We start from the raw sequence: 15,892 nt of genomic DNA, 5'->3' as shown, positions 1-15,892 counted from the left end.
TATGATTTTAAGGCTATTTTTTCTAGTCTATTTAAAGGCTTTTGGCACACGAATTGTGTAAGGATTAATTCGAGGCAATATTTCAAGAGAATAAAATAGTCTTTTTCCTTCATGTATTAAGAGAGAAAGTTTAAGTTTTTATACTTTCAAGTGCACTTATCTTAGAATCTTTGTTGTAAACCACAATCTTTCATCAACAATAACTCAAACCTATCGGAGTTCCGATAAAGGAAACCAAGTTGAAGAATTATCTAGAGGCTCTAGGAGAACTATTGCGGTAAAAGGCAAGTGGATCGCTTGACTAGTACAATGGTGTGTCAATTGCAAAGGTTTTGTAAGTATAAACATCTAGTAATTTCTCAATCTTCTATGGTGGATTGATTTTTTGGGTTAACTACCATGGAGTGTTTTTCTTTTTGAAATTCAAAGAGTTTCCACTTTGTCACCAAATTCCTTGTGTCAATTGATTTACTGCTTTAATAATGTTTGGTGAATGTTTGTGTGCTTGATACTTTTTAAATTTCACATTATTTTGGTACACACCTATTCAACCCTCCTTCTAAGTGTTGTTTGGAGTTTGATTTATTATTTTCAAGAACAACAGAAAAAGTGGAAAAAGAAAAGAAATTGGGTTACACAATCTAAAATGGTGAAGGAGAAGAGAAGTCACACCTCAAACAAAATATATTTTATTATTCTAAGCCTAATTTGACTGACTTTGGGCAAATTCTATTATTGAATTACAAAATAACATAACTCTTAAATTTTAAATAAAATATAAAATTAAATATTGATAACCTAATTAATTGATAAAACTTAAATAAAATTTAGAACCTAATTAACTCTGCCATCAAACTCACAATTAAGTACTTGCATTATCTCAAATTTACCAATCTCACATTGAATGGGTATTTGCATATAAACAAATGGATTCGGGAATTTGAAATTTCTAGCTAGAAGGCTTATATTTACTAAAATCTAGCCTAACAGCTAATATCTCTATATCTCTATGTGGAAAATTACACTCTTCAGAATTCTCCATTGGAAGAAAATGCAGGGTAAAGGAAAGTTCGAATCTGCACACCATGAGATGCTTAGTGTTCAATGCGTGGAAATGGGAAAAGAGAACAATTACAAGAAACTAAAAAACAGAAAACAAAAGTGACAGAGTCATCCGTAAAATAGTTGGGCATGTGTTGTTTTTTTTTTGGCTATTCAATGCAGGGAAAGGGGGAGAGAGGAAAATTACAAGAAAATAAAAAATAAAAAAAAGGTGACAAAGTCGTCTTAAGAACAATTGGAAATGATTCAAATAAATAATCCGGCCTATCAAAAGAACTGGGACCACCAAAAAAGGCGGTTAAAATAAGGAAAGTTTCGTAAACATAACAAACTACGGACCAACAGAGACAGGAAGGGGGCATGACTGTCGCGAGACCCTTCAACCCTATTCAGATTCCCAATGTTGGGGACACAGACACGGGTATGACCCTTGAAATACCCTTCAACCCTATCCAAACCCTTGCAAGGATAACAACACGACCATCAGTAGTCGGTTGAGGGTAACAAACACGACTGTTGGAAGTCGGTTGAGAGGGGGAAAACACTGTCAAAAAAAGGAAAGAAAAAGAAGCCAGTACAGGAATAACCCAAACACAACCAAGGGGACAATTAGCAACCAACAACACAGAATAGAAAAATACATGAAAAAGTTATTTATTTATTTAAATATATACATACATATATATCCATGGGACTGATATGTGTTGAATGTTATACATTCAAGCCCATTAATTTTTATATGTTAAGCTCTTAGTTTTGTTATAGTTTGATGTTTTGTGTTATTTTTGTGTTTTCTTGTATTTTACAGGTTTTGGAAGAAAATCAATCAAATTCCAAGATTATAACGAAGTCGGCAAACTCACTTTTGGATAGATTCAACTCCAAATCAATTTTGAATTTAAGGAAAGAGAAGTTGGCAAAAATTCGTTATTTTTGGAAAGAATCCAAAATGAGCACGTCTCAGTAATTTAATCATAACTTTCGGCTCAAGTATCATATTACAGCAACATTTGTGGCGTTGGAAAGCTAATAAGAAATTCAACAAATATGTCAGAAATAGGTTTTTCCTAATTCAGATTTTTACCATGCCAAAATCGCCCCGCAATAAAAGACCGCAAATCTGTACGAATTTTGGAATCCTTTTCCTACTTGGATAGAAATTTAAGAAAAGGAAAAGACTTGTAATTATTCTTTTTGGACTAGAAAACCTACTTAGAATTGTAATAGGAATTCTAGAGCTTCTAAAGCTTCTCTAATCCCTATAAATAGGCCTCTAGCCTTTGAAGAAAGACACACAAGCTTTGGAGAAGAATCAAAGGTTCCATCAAGAAGGAGGTTCTTCCTAGTTTTTATTTTCTTTATTTATTTTCTGTATGTATATAATTTTAGTTTATATTAGTTGTAACTAATACTTTAGTTAGGGCTCGATTGAAGCCCTAATTATGTCACGTTAAGGTTTTCAATTGGCGCCTTTGCTACAATTTATATATTGATGCTTAACTTGATTAATTCTAGTTTCTTGAATTCCTCGCATGTTTATGTTTAGCTAGCATATTCTTGTGGTATGGATTTGTTATTTATGTCAATTTGGATGACCGAGTCCTGGGCATAATAGAGTAACGGAAGAACCCCGACACAAGTTCTTGGATTAATCAACATAAAGACAACTGGAATAGACACCATGTTCCAATCTGAGTGTGTTTACCGATTTCCATAAATTTATGCTTTCTTGAAGAACAACTTAGTAGATACTATGCTAAATCCTTCAATGAATAAAAGAGTTAGAGTAGATACCATGCCTAACTCGTTGCTTAGGAAAATCAATAGCTTTAGGAGAATATACCATTCTCTTGTGGCTGGTAAACATTAAGCATCATGTTATGATAGTAGCATTGGCATTGTGAATCTTAATTGAGTATGATTAGCGGTGGATATCGAAGCCCTACCTTATTTCATATTATATTTCTTCAATATTTTTATCTCTTCTCTTATTTGATCTGATTAATATTTTTATTGCTTTTTACTTGTCTCAATTATTAAGGAATTCTTTTTAAGCATAATTTACCAATCCTCGTGGAAATGATCTCGTATTTGCCTACTATACTATCGTTTTGATCTTGTGCACTTGCGAGTAAAACGTACAAATATTTATCTATTTATTTAGGTAGATATTTGCACAACAAGTTTTTGGCGCTGTTGCCGGGGATTGTGTTAAATTGTGTTTTTAAAGTTTTTCCTTTTACTTTAGTTATTTCTTTTTATGATAATCTAAAACAAAAAAAGGTTTTTTTCCTTTAATTTTTATTTTTATTTTTTATTTTTGTGTTCCTTTTGTTATGCTTATGTTCATGTAAAAATAATAAATAAATAAATAAATAAAAAATCAAAGTTAAGGAAGACATGGCAGAAGTACGTGTAGAGAATCCACCCGAGCGGAAGCCGATGAAGAGTTCCTTCATACCACAAAATCCAAATTAGCTATCTTGCATTGCTTTTCAACCAAATGTGCAAAGCAATTTTGATTTGTCTCCGTTGCTCAATATGGTTCCACACTATAGAGGCACACCTACAGAGGATCCATATCTACACATTCGGGACTTCTTTGATCTTTGCAAAACTCAAAACGTCATTGGCTTAAATGCGGAAGGAATCAGGTTAATTCTCTTCCCTTTTTCCTTGAAAGATAATTCTAAGTTATGGTTGAATTCTTTGGCTGCATGGTCTATTCACAATTGGGATGAGTTGGCCACAAAGTTCTTGAAAAAGTTCTTTCTAGCCCAACGGACTAGGCAATTGAGGAGGGAGATTCAAACCTTCCAACAAAAAGATGGAGACCTATTCTTTGAGGTATGGGAACACTTCAAGGAGCTACTTCTAAAATGCCCACATCACAATCTATCTCAAGACGATCAGGTACAAAATTTTTATGAAGGTTTAAATGATTCTAACAAAAGTCTTGTAGATTCAGCTTGTGGAGGTGTACTAATGGAAAAGAATAGCGAGGAGGCAAAAGAACTGTTTGAGACTTTAAGCGAAAACTCCCAACAATTCTCATCCCGAGGGAGGCAAGGACTCAAAAGAAAATGCGTCTATGAAGTGAACGGCAATAATGGAGTTCAAACTCAGATGGCTACCTTGGAGAGGAAACTGGATATGCTAGTTAAAGTCATGACTACTCATAACATCTCTCCCATTCAACAGATTGCTCAAGTGGAGGTATGTGCCATATGTTCTCATTCTGACCACACCACTGAGACTTGCACCATGTTTTCATTTACAGATCAAGAGAAAGCAAAATATTTGGGCCAGAATAATTACCCTCCAAAGAGCAATCCATACTCCAACACTTACAATGCAGGGTGGCGACACCACCCCAATTTTTCATGGAGTAACAATCAGAATACGCAGAATCCACAAAGGCAGGAAAGAAATTTCCATCAAGGATATAACTATCAAGCTCCACCACAAGCGGTCCAACCAAATCCAAAGCCAAAGAAGAATGACCTCGAAAGTGCTCTACTCCAATTACAACAACAGAGTAATACTCAGACTAGTCAAGCTATCCAAAGATTGGAAACACAAGTGGGGCAATTGGTCAAAGAGTTAAGTGAGAGAAAAAGGGGCGAATTCACAATAGAGGCTGACTGTGAACAAATCATCAACCACCTCAAAAGAGAAAGAGAAGAAGAGCTTCAAAGTCAGTTGCTGGGTAATCCTAGTGGATATTACATGGAGGATTGGAGTTCTTCCTATCATGAGCAAGCTATCACAACATTGAGTGAAGAAGTGGTCAAAAATCATGAGGAAGAGGGGAAGGAGGAGCAAATTGAGGTCACACATGATCTACATCAGGAAAAATGTAAGAAAGTGAGCGTTGAGGCTTCTTCAACATCAACTCCTATTCCCGAATTACCAAGAGACCATGAGAGTAGTCTGTTAGGACCATTAGACGAGCAAACTGAGGTCATCAAAGTAGAAAAACTCTCTAAGTATTCTCCTCATAGTATTTCAGTTCATGATTCCCTTCCGGATGAGAAACTGTTTGAGAATTCTCTGAGTGATTTACCCTGATCTGTGAAAATTAGGAACTACCTTTTTGTAGGTAGAATTCATTCTCTATGGTCCAAGAGAAGAAAAGATTGGTGCTTCAAGTTTAAACTCAAAAGCTACTACCAAAAGCACTCGAGCAGTCTAGGAGCTCAAGCGCATCTGCCCAGATTAGTGGTACTGAGGCCACTGCATGCACTACAAATCCATATCCTTTAAAGAATTCTGGTTTTGTTTTTAATTATTGTTCATTTTATTTTGGTTAATTTTAGTTTTATTGTGGTTAATTTTAGTTTCTATTTTTATTTTATTTTTAGTCTTATTTTATTTATTTATTTATTTATTTTAAGTTTTCCTTTCCTTGGTTTTGTTTTTCTAGTTTTGTTTTTCAGGGACAAGTGTTTTTGCATTCAAGTTTGGGGGTATGCTAAGAGCCATACCTAGTCCAACCAATTTTCTCATCTCTCGGGTATGATCTTTCCATTCTATCTACACATTGAGGACAATGTGTAATTTAAGTTTGGGGGTATGGGACACACACACACTTTCTGTTCAAAAAAAAAAAAAAAATTGAAATTGCATGTTCATGTTATTTTTAAGACTTTGGTTGATCTAAAAATTGTGATTTGAATTTCATTGATGAGCTTAGAATGTTGAACACATGATTATTTGAAATTGATTCTAAAGTCCTACTACTTACTTTTGGCATCTAAGGATTCATTTGTTTCAATCTAAACTATCACAAGCACATTAGCATATAATTTGTGAGGTATGATATATGAACCTGATTGTGTATTTGTTCAATGTCTTGAGTGAAGCTGGGTGACTTGTTGAATGGATACCTTGGCATATTTATAATAATAATAATAATAATAATAATAAAACCATTTTTGAAGCTTTCACCGAGTAACTGGACTTCTTGCCTCATTAAGCAGTGAATGTTCACGTCAAAAAGTGAGAAATTCAGATTGGTTAAAGTCATGACTAGTTTAGTTCTGTAGCCTTTTTGACTCGAGTTAGTAAGCTCTTAGGGGCGTTTCAACACTTAATGCCTTAAAACTATCTGGTTTGGGAGCATTAGCCTAACACTCGTTACATGGGTCAATTAAAAAGCTTAAGAGAACTAAGCATTGCACAGTCTGAAAAAAATTAATAAATAAATAAATAAATAAATAAAGCTCTTGCTGTTATGCCTTGGTTATTCAATTTGATGGGGATCCCAGTGAATTTTGAGATATTGAATCATTGCACATTGGAATTAATTTGAAGCCTCATAATTATGTGTTAGTTCACCTTACACTGAATTGAACTTATGATGCCTGAGCTTGTCGTTTGTAAGTGGTTAGACTTTGGAATTCTATTTTATATTGAAGAAGGAGTTTATCTTTCTAAGCTTGCTAATGAATGAGAATCATAATTTTGGTAACACTTAACTCTTTGGAATAAACATGAATTTTGGCATAATGTTTGTGGGTATCATTCATGGCAAACCCTCACGAGACTTTACTCGTCCACTAGGGAGTCCTAGGGGTTTAAAAGGCTTATTGCATACGCTAAATGCAATCGTGTTTCCCGCGATAGAGGAGGTAGAGTAGTTATTGTTTTAGTTTTCCTTTTATTTTCAATTCTGCATTGCTAAGGGACTAGTAATATGTAAGTTTGGAGGTGTGATATGTGTTGAATGTTATACATTCAAGCCCATTAATTTTTATATTTTAAGCTCTTAGTTTTGTTATAGTTTGATGTTTTGTGTTGTTTTTGTGTTTTCTTGTATTTTACAGGTTTTGGAAGAAAATCAATCAAATTCCAAGATTATAACGAAGTCGGCAAACTCACTTTTGGATAGATTCAACTCCAAATCAATTTTGAATTTAAGGAAAGAGAAGTTGGCAAAAATTTGTTATTTTTGGAAAGAATCCAAAATGAGCACGTCTCAGTAATTTAATCATAACTTTCGGCTCAAGTATCAGATTACAACAACATTTGTGGCGTTGGAAATCTAATAAGAAATTAAACAAATATGTCAGAAATAGGTTTTTCCTAATTCAGATGTTTACCATGCCAAAATCGTCCCGCAATAAAAGACCGCAAATTTGTACGAATTTTGGAATCCTTTTCCTACTTGGATAGAAATTTAAGAAAAGGAAAAGACTTGTAATTATTCTTTTTGGACTAGAAAACCTACTTAGAGTTGTAATAGGAATTCTAGAGCTTCTAAAGCTTCTCTAATCCCTATAAATAGGCCTCTAGCCTTTGAAGAAAGACACACAAGCTTTGGAGAAGAATCAAAGGTTCCATCAAGAAGGAGGTTCTTCCTAGTTTTTATTTTCTTTATTTATTTTCTGTATGTATATAATTTTAGTTTATATTAGTTTTAACTAATACTTTAGTTAGGGCTCGATTGAAGCCCTAATTATGTCTTGTTAAGGTTTTCAATTGGCGCCTTTGCTACAATTTATATATTGATGCTTAACTTGATTAATTCTAGTTTCTTGAATTCCTCGCATGTTTATGTTTAGCTAGCATATTCTTGTGGTATGGATTTGTTATTTATGTCAATTTGGATGACCAAGTCCTGGGCATAATAGAGTAATGGAAGAACCCCGACACAGGTTCTTAGATTAATCAACATAAAGACAACTGGAATAGACACCATGTTCCAATCTGAGTGTGTTTACCGATTTCCATAAATTTATGCTTTCTTGAAGAACAACTTAGTAGATACCATGCTAAATCCTTCAATGAAGAAAAGAATTAGAGTAGATACCATGTCTAACTCGTTGCTTAGGGAAATCAATAGCTTTAGGAGAAGATACCATTCCCTTGTGGCTAGTAAACATTAAGCATTATGTTATGATAGTAGCATTGGCATTGTGAATCTTAATTGAGTATGATTAGCGGTGGATATCGAAGCCCTACCTTATTTCATATTATATTTCTTCAATATTTTTATCTCTTCTCTTATTTGATCTGATTAATATTTTTATTGCTTTTCACTTGTCTCAATTATTAAGGAATTCTTTTTAAGCATAATTTACCAATCCTCGTGGGAATGATCTCGTATTTGCCTACTATACTATCGTTTTGATCTTGTGCACTTGCGAGTAAAACGTACAAATATTTATCTATTTATTTAGGTAGATATTTGCACAACAGGGACAGTATCATTGGCGGAGGGCAGGGTGAAGGATGGCGGCAAGGACACAATTGTAGGCAAGCGCGTGTAAGCCACTAGTCGGCGCGTGAAGACCACGCACTAGTAGTGGAGGCTGAGAGGTAGGAGACCACCATATGAAAGAGGCAACAACAGCTAGAGGCAGTGGAAGGGAGGAGCCGAGGTGTCGCGTGCGGCGTAGGGCTATCCACGGATTATAGTGTGTAGGACACGCACCAGTGAGTGAGATCCACTTGAGGGCGCATGTGGGACATGCGCCGGCACATGTTGGACGGATGGAGTCATGGCTAGTGGTGTGGCGCATCTGAGGGTGGACCTTCCTGGAGTTGACTGATCCAGTTTTGAAGAAACCAAATCCAAAAACTTCAAAAAGGTGATGGAGACGAGGTTGGGAGCGGCTGGAGGAGGCTAAAACCAAACGATATGGGGTGAAGGAGCTGTTGAACCATGAAAATGGTGTAAAACGAAAAGAGAGAAAAAGATAAGGAGGGAAGGGAGGAGGGAGGGAAACAACGGCATCTCTCCTCCCTCGAAAGAGTTGCATGAGGCGGAGGAGAGCCTCACAAAGAGATGGCCGACTTCTACTAAAAGAAGAGGAAAAAGTTCTCTCTAAGAACAAGAGAGACTTGGACAGAGTGCAAATATATATAATTCATCCATCTGTGACACTGAAATTATCCCAACAACAATTCCTCTTACTATGCGAGCTTGAGCTTGCATTATCATTATCAGCAGATGCAGCTATCAATGAAAGACTGGGAGATGGTGTTGATGCAAGAAGTAGCATCTCTTGATCCTCGTTTAGCTTGTGTTTAAAAGTACCAAATTCTTTATCAAGGCTTCTGTTTGCTGCCAACACAGTGTCTAGCATCAACTAACATCAACATTGTGAGATATTTGTAGGATAAAAATTAGTTTTTTGCATTACTTTTATGAAATCTTTTTCTGTATTTTATTTTCTATTCTCAAAACACAAATATTAACAAATAATTCAAATGGAAAACTTTACAAAACCCCCTTTGAACTTCCACACGTTTTGAAATAAACCTCCAAAGTTCAAAAACTCTCAATTTGGACCATCGAACTTCTAATTTTTTTGTAATGTTCCCTCTTTGTTAGGATTTTCTATTAAATCCTAATGGACGGGGCAACATGTGTATTGCACATGATTTTTTTAACTCTTCTCTCCCTGTTATACCCCTCACCCTTATTTGTGAAAATTTTAAAATGCAACACGTAGCGCTGAAGGATAATGAAATGTGTGGTTCTATTTCTTCGTTCACGACGGCATTATTGAAGATGCTTTCTTCTTCCTCTCAACCTCTCAACCAGCAACGACGGTCTCGTTACTCTCAATCAGCAGTGATAGCCACCATCAGTGTGGCCTCGATGGTGAACGATGGAGCCCTCTGATGGTGAAGTCAACTAGTCGAGATCGAGCTATCTAATTTGTAGATGTGGGAGCAAGATATGCATTAGAAAAACATTCATGAGACCTAATTTCTGTAGAACGTTTATGCTTGTGTAAATTATGTTGTAAGATGCATTTGTTAATTGAATTGAATTTAAATTTATTTGTTTGGGATTTTTCTTGGTGTAAATCCTTTAGGGATGGATTAAAACTTTTTTTTTTCTTGTGATTTTGCAGAATGAAGAAAATCGTGGTTGTGGTTTTTTTAAATGACTTGATCCCAAAATTTGTGTACAGTGATCAAATGGTGTCGATGCTGAGGGACTGGCACGAGAATCTAAAGTGTGAACGGGCATTGATTGAAACAATCATCTTGAATGAAGTATCGAAATGCAAGGTTTAAGTTGCTGAATACAAGTCCAAAATGGAAGTTGAAGTTGCTAATTTTGCACTAAAACTAGAAAGACAAAAGTATAAGTTTCGTTCAATGCATATGAAGTATCGATTTGCACTTGCATGTTCATGGGGTCTTGTTGTTGCCTTATTATTTTATCCATCTTCTAACAGACTTGTGTCAAGGGTGATGTTGCCTTGATCATTTTTCAAGAATTTGTAAGACTGATTTTGTAACCATTTGTAATGTGAATTTGTTCACATTCACTTAGTTGATTCACTCAGACTTGTTAACTGTGTAATGTTAATGTTTGCACATCTAAACATATGACTTTTGTTGTATGTATAAATTGGTACTTTAGGTGAAGGTGTAGTGATTCGCTATTTGCAACGTCCACATCTTATGAACAAAGCATGTTGAAAAACAAGTATCAATCACAATCTGGTTGATGCTAAAGGTTGTGGGTTGAAAAAAGCACATCCAATACACCTAAACCTTTTGAACAAATTAAAGCATGTTGCACCAAACACAATCTGTAATGAACTTTCCTAAAGAAACACATCCAATATACTCACATTCACTCACATTGAGCATTCATAAGGAACAATTTTATATAATACTCAATAATCTCCAAATATATACCGAACACAATCTGCAATGAAGAATAAGAAACACTTCCAACTACCAAATATGGTCAGCTCAATATACTTTATACACATCCAAATTGTGTTCAACTCCCCATGAAAAACCATCCCCAAAATTAGATAGAAGCACAATTACATTCAGTTGTCATTGCAAATACATAATAAACCATCATTTCAATGTTTTCAAAATGTAGACAAAAGTTACATTACAGTAAAAATACAATCTTGGTTGATTATACATGAGAAACCATCATTAGTATAAAAATGTTTCAAAAAAGTAACACAAATCAGCAAGGTTGAATTGAATTAAAAATAAATAAAATAAAATAAAATTGGCCCTTTGACCTTCTCGACAACTCAAAATTGACACATTTTTTTTTTTCTTTTCTTTGTCCTTGTTGGTTGTAGTGGACTTTCATTTCTCCTTCTGCATCTCCAGTCATATCAAATACAAGCTTCCCCTTGCTGTTAGGCTCCCTTACATTTCTAACACATGCCCTCAACCTACCATTTATCCTTCACCTTGTGGCCAACCTTAGAGTTGTCTTCTTTTTAGTAGTAACTGCATAAGATGCCTACAGGTTGAAATACAAGTCTTTAATCAGCTCAACATATCACTCAAACACCATTTTTATCTGAAAAGAAGCACTCACATTTGATTGGGTTGCAAGATGTTGAGTTGTTGTCCTTGTTGCCCAGCCTGATTAGGTTGTAGAAGGTTGAGTTGGTTGACTTTTCCTAGTTAATTCAGCAGCAGTTGGTTGAGTTGTCATGGTTTATTGAGCACTAGATTGTTGTGTTGTTTGACTATAACCTTGTCCCCTTCTACCTTGTCTTGATTTTGATTAGGCTGCAGGAGGTTAAGTTCTTATAACTCAACTTGCACTTTTTGCACCCCTGGTTGGTGTGGCAGGGTCTGCTATTTTCTTGTAACTCCCCTTCCCCTTTTTCTTCCTGTGCTTGATGTGGCAATTGATGAGCCATCCAACTACAAAAGGAAAAAAAAAAAAAAAAAAAAAAAAAAAAAAAAAAAAAAAAAAAAAAAAAAAAAAAAACTTATCACAATTGACATAAGCAATAAGTGTTGAAAAATAAATACTAATCTAACACAATCAACTATAAGGATGAATAAATACTTAACACAATCAACTATTACAAAAAATAACTACCTAACACAATCAACTTTAAGGAATTCTACCACACTTACCATATCCAAATTCCAATTAGTGGCTGCATTATCTCCATAGTAAGATCTCACATGCATGTTGTCTTCTTTCATCATGTCTCTTCCTGGCAAGGCATGTTCTTTTGTTGTGACCATGTTTTAACAATGCATATATTGGTTCTTGTAGCCCCGTTTCTCATGGTAGAGAGTATTTTTATTTATTTATTTTTTTTGGTTTTTTAACCCCTCTTTGTCTTACCATTTTAGGTCTACCAGAAGTTGCCCTCGTCTTGGGTGGTTCAATATTCGGTTAATTGCTTCTAGCCCATTGTTCTTCACTTGGCATAGGGTAGATGATGGGTTAATATGCCTTCAAATACCTATACTTGATATAAAATTAAATCAAAAAATCAGCTGGGTTGCAACCATGGTATAAAATGGCTGATACAACATGACCACATGGGATACCAGAAACATCTCATTTTCTGCATCCACAAGTTCAAACCTCCACATCTTCTACAAAACGTTTTCCATGGTACTCAATCTTAAATATACCCTCACCAACATATGTACACCAACAACGGCTGGCATCATTCTCTTCTTTTTCCAACTTGGCCTGATTTTTTGCCCTAAATTTTCCTTCATTGAACTTATCAACTCATTTTTCCTCACATACCTTCGAATTAACTTATTAGGAAAACTACACTTTACCCCTCCAAATTTTAAACCAAATTGTAATTTTGCCTCCAAAGTGAAAAAAGTTGCAATGGACTCCAACCAAGTTTCCAAATTTTGCAATGTAGCCAATTCTTTCGAAAAATACCCCTAAAAAAATCAATTTTTTTTTTTTTTTTTAACACTTTAGAGGCAAAATTGCAATTTGGGTGAAACTTTAGAGGGGTAAAGTATAGTTTTCCCTAACTTATTTATAAGGGATAACTTCACAAAAGGGTATCGAATTATACACCGTTTTGAAATAAGGGTATTGAACTAGCAAACGTCTCAAACTGAGGTATTCAAGTTTCTAAACGTCTCACTTGAGGGTACTCTGTTAGGATTTACTGTTAAATCTTAACGAAGTACCCAAAATATCCCTACTTTTTTTAGGAAAAAAAGAAAGAAAAAGAAGCTAGGATCTAGGTGTTGGTCAAAATTTAATGGAATTTACAAAAATACACATGCCTGAATCTTTGAAAATTTTTATAAATATTTCTTAAAAAATAAACACATGGTATTGTATTTCGGGAATTCTTGCAGGATTTAACAGCAGCAAATCCTAATGGAGTACCCTTAAGTGAGACGTTTGGAAATTTGGATACCCCAGTTTGAGACATTTGCTAATTCAGTACCCTTATCTCAAAACGGCATATAATTCGATACCTTTTTGTAAAATTATCCCTATTTATAATCCCTTCCAACATCTCAATATTGTCTGCTCACGAAACTTTTTAACCCAAGAGTTGAAACTTTCAAAGGTATTGTTGTCTAGGAGGTCAGATTTTGCCGTAGTATTGAACCATCATCTACACTAAGTGTTAGGGTAAACCATAGAAAGATAATCATGAGCATCCTTACTAATCTTCTTACTATCATCCACTACAGCATGAAACTCAGCCTTAGTGTAAAGATGATACAACTTGCCAAAGTAGATCCTTAAGTAGAACCTCTCGGCGATCTTCATTTTTTAAATTTGCATACAAGTGTTTGACACATATACAATGCTCAGACGTAGGACACACTTGATGTAGGCTTGGTATGAGGCCCTACTCAATAGTTGAAAACATGAATAAGTATTAGCCTGACAAAATTAAATGAAAAATCAATAAGTATTATATTACCTTTTATCGATCTAAAATGAAAAAAATCCACCCATGTGGGCCACTTAGGCCAAGATCTACAACAAGTGCCTCGGGGAATTAGTTCCAGCTATCTTTCCTTTCTTCCTTTACCACAACCATGACGATTGGGTACATATTTTTGTTAGCATCCCTCCCAACAGCAGCCATTAACTGCCCTATGTACATTCCCTTTAAAAAACATGCATCAACACCTATGATAGGTTTGTACCCTTCCTTGAATCCATTATTCATGGCTGCCAAGGATATGAACAACCTTTGAAATCTGTAGGGCATGTCAGGCATTGGTCTCTTGACCATCAGAAGGAAACAACTTCCCACAATAGTACTCCTAACTGTGGAACAATAATCTCATAAACGATGGTACTTCTCACTCAATTTCCCATAAATTCTATCTTGTGCCCTTTTCTTCGCCCTCTACAAAGTACTCATATAGGCATCAACATTCCACTTGGCTTTCACCTTTTTTGTAAGACCTTTATGGACACGTTTGGTTGTTCTCTGAATGAATTGAAGTTGAAGTGATCATATGATTTTTGTATCTCCTAGTGCAAGTGTGTTTTGGCCTGAGTGATATTAGAATAAATGTCAACTCATCCTTCATTTGTCTCCCATAAACCCTATACTTGGACCTTATGTCTTTGCATACTGTCATAACCCATTTCCTTTCATTTTTCTTGAATTCCATATCCTTTCCCTTCACACTATTGGCTCGACACACAACTTTTCTAAACTCAGCAACATCATGAAATGTGTTTCCTACCACCAACATTGGATTTTTCAAGTTAGCGGGATTAAATTGTACCCTCTTCGTGACATCACATTGGGTTGAGGTCCTTATATCCTCTTCATAACTAGGAATGGGGGACCTAAGCACATCACTTTTTGACATATCTGAACTATCCTCATATTGTTCCCCACCTCTAGCTTTCTCATCATTTCCAACAATCTCATCCCTTTTTACCTCTACATCTAATACCAATTCTTCATCATTTCCAACCTTTGCATGTAACCCCACATCTTCATCATGATTGTCTAGACCATCAGCAATCCCCACCTCTACAGTCTCTAGCTCACCCCCCCTCATCCAATTCACAAGCATCAATATCATCACTTAAAACCTTATCCCATAAATCATCATTTCTAAATACAACCTCTCTCTCATATTTTGAATCATCTTCTGTATCTGAATCTTCTTCTTCTACATCTACATCTACTACACTATATGTAACTATATATAACTCTACAAGACCATGTCATACATGGTGTGAGACCATTTCAATTACATCATGGTCAGAGGATAAAAGTCTCAATCATTGGTCTAAAGACATTTCTAATTAACTTGTAATAAATAAGGTCCCTAGACCTAATACCCATAAGTCTTACATATGTGTACTCTAGCTATACTAAATATTTTTTTTAAAAAAAAAAACAATTTATCTTCATTATATGGGCCATGCTAGTTATTAACATTGTCACCAACATAAGTACACCTATTTTGCCTATTAAAGGTACCCCTATAGTGCACCTTAAACATCAATAAGTCTGACCCATCATGTGTCCTGCCACATTAATAACCGCCAATGAAAATTTACTCTATTAAGCTTTACAACTTACTTTACAATTTATATTAAGATATGAACAATTTTTATTAGTAGATAACAGGTCAACAAAAATTGATTATAGAGTTATTAAATCAAAGTTAACCTAAAAGCTTGACTTTTTAATAGGCAATATCATAAAGATATGGCATCCACAAATTTAAATAAGATAATGCCATTTTTCACTTCTACACTAACCCAATAATACATATAAAATGGGTTACCATAATTATAGTATAATATCCAAAAGGTAACTTGGACACATACACAAGCAGTAAAAAGTGACCACATTGCTCCCATATTGAACTTCACTTCATACCAGCCACAATACAATCAACACCAACTTGACAAAAATAATTAAAACCCACTAATGAGGATTTACTTTACAATAGACACAAAACAAACAAGGGCATATACATTAAAAGAAAGCAACCAAACAATTACAAAGTTATGAAATGAACCATTTTATCCCAACTATAATACTAAACAAAAGAGAGTTAAACATATAACATAGGCATCACGTGTTCTATTTAGGCA

The 15,892-nt window shown here is 34.9% G+C and overlaps 1 non-coding gene across 1 annotated transcript; it reads right to left on the bottom strand.

Annotated features, from left to right (window-relative positions):
* Nucleotides 1–3,852: 3,852 nt before the first annotated feature.
* On the bottom strand, nucleotides 3,853–3,959 carry LOC133862106 (small nucleolar RNA R71). The gene has a single exon (XR_009899130.1). It is a non-coding gene; the product is annotated as a small nucleolar RNA R71 (small nucleolar RNA).
* Nucleotides 3,960–15,892: the final 11,933 nt, after the last annotated feature.

Source organism: Alnus glutinosa, chromosome 2, assembly GCF_958979055.1.
Source record: "Alnus glutinosa chromosome 2, dhAlnGlut1.1, whole genome shotgun sequence".
Classification (NCBI taxonomy): domain Eukaryota; kingdom Viridiplantae; phylum Streptophyta; class Magnoliopsida; order Fagales; family Betulaceae; genus Alnus; species Alnus glutinosa.
Note: the sequence above shows the minus strand (reverse complement) of the source record. Positions and strands in the feature narration are given on the sequence as shown.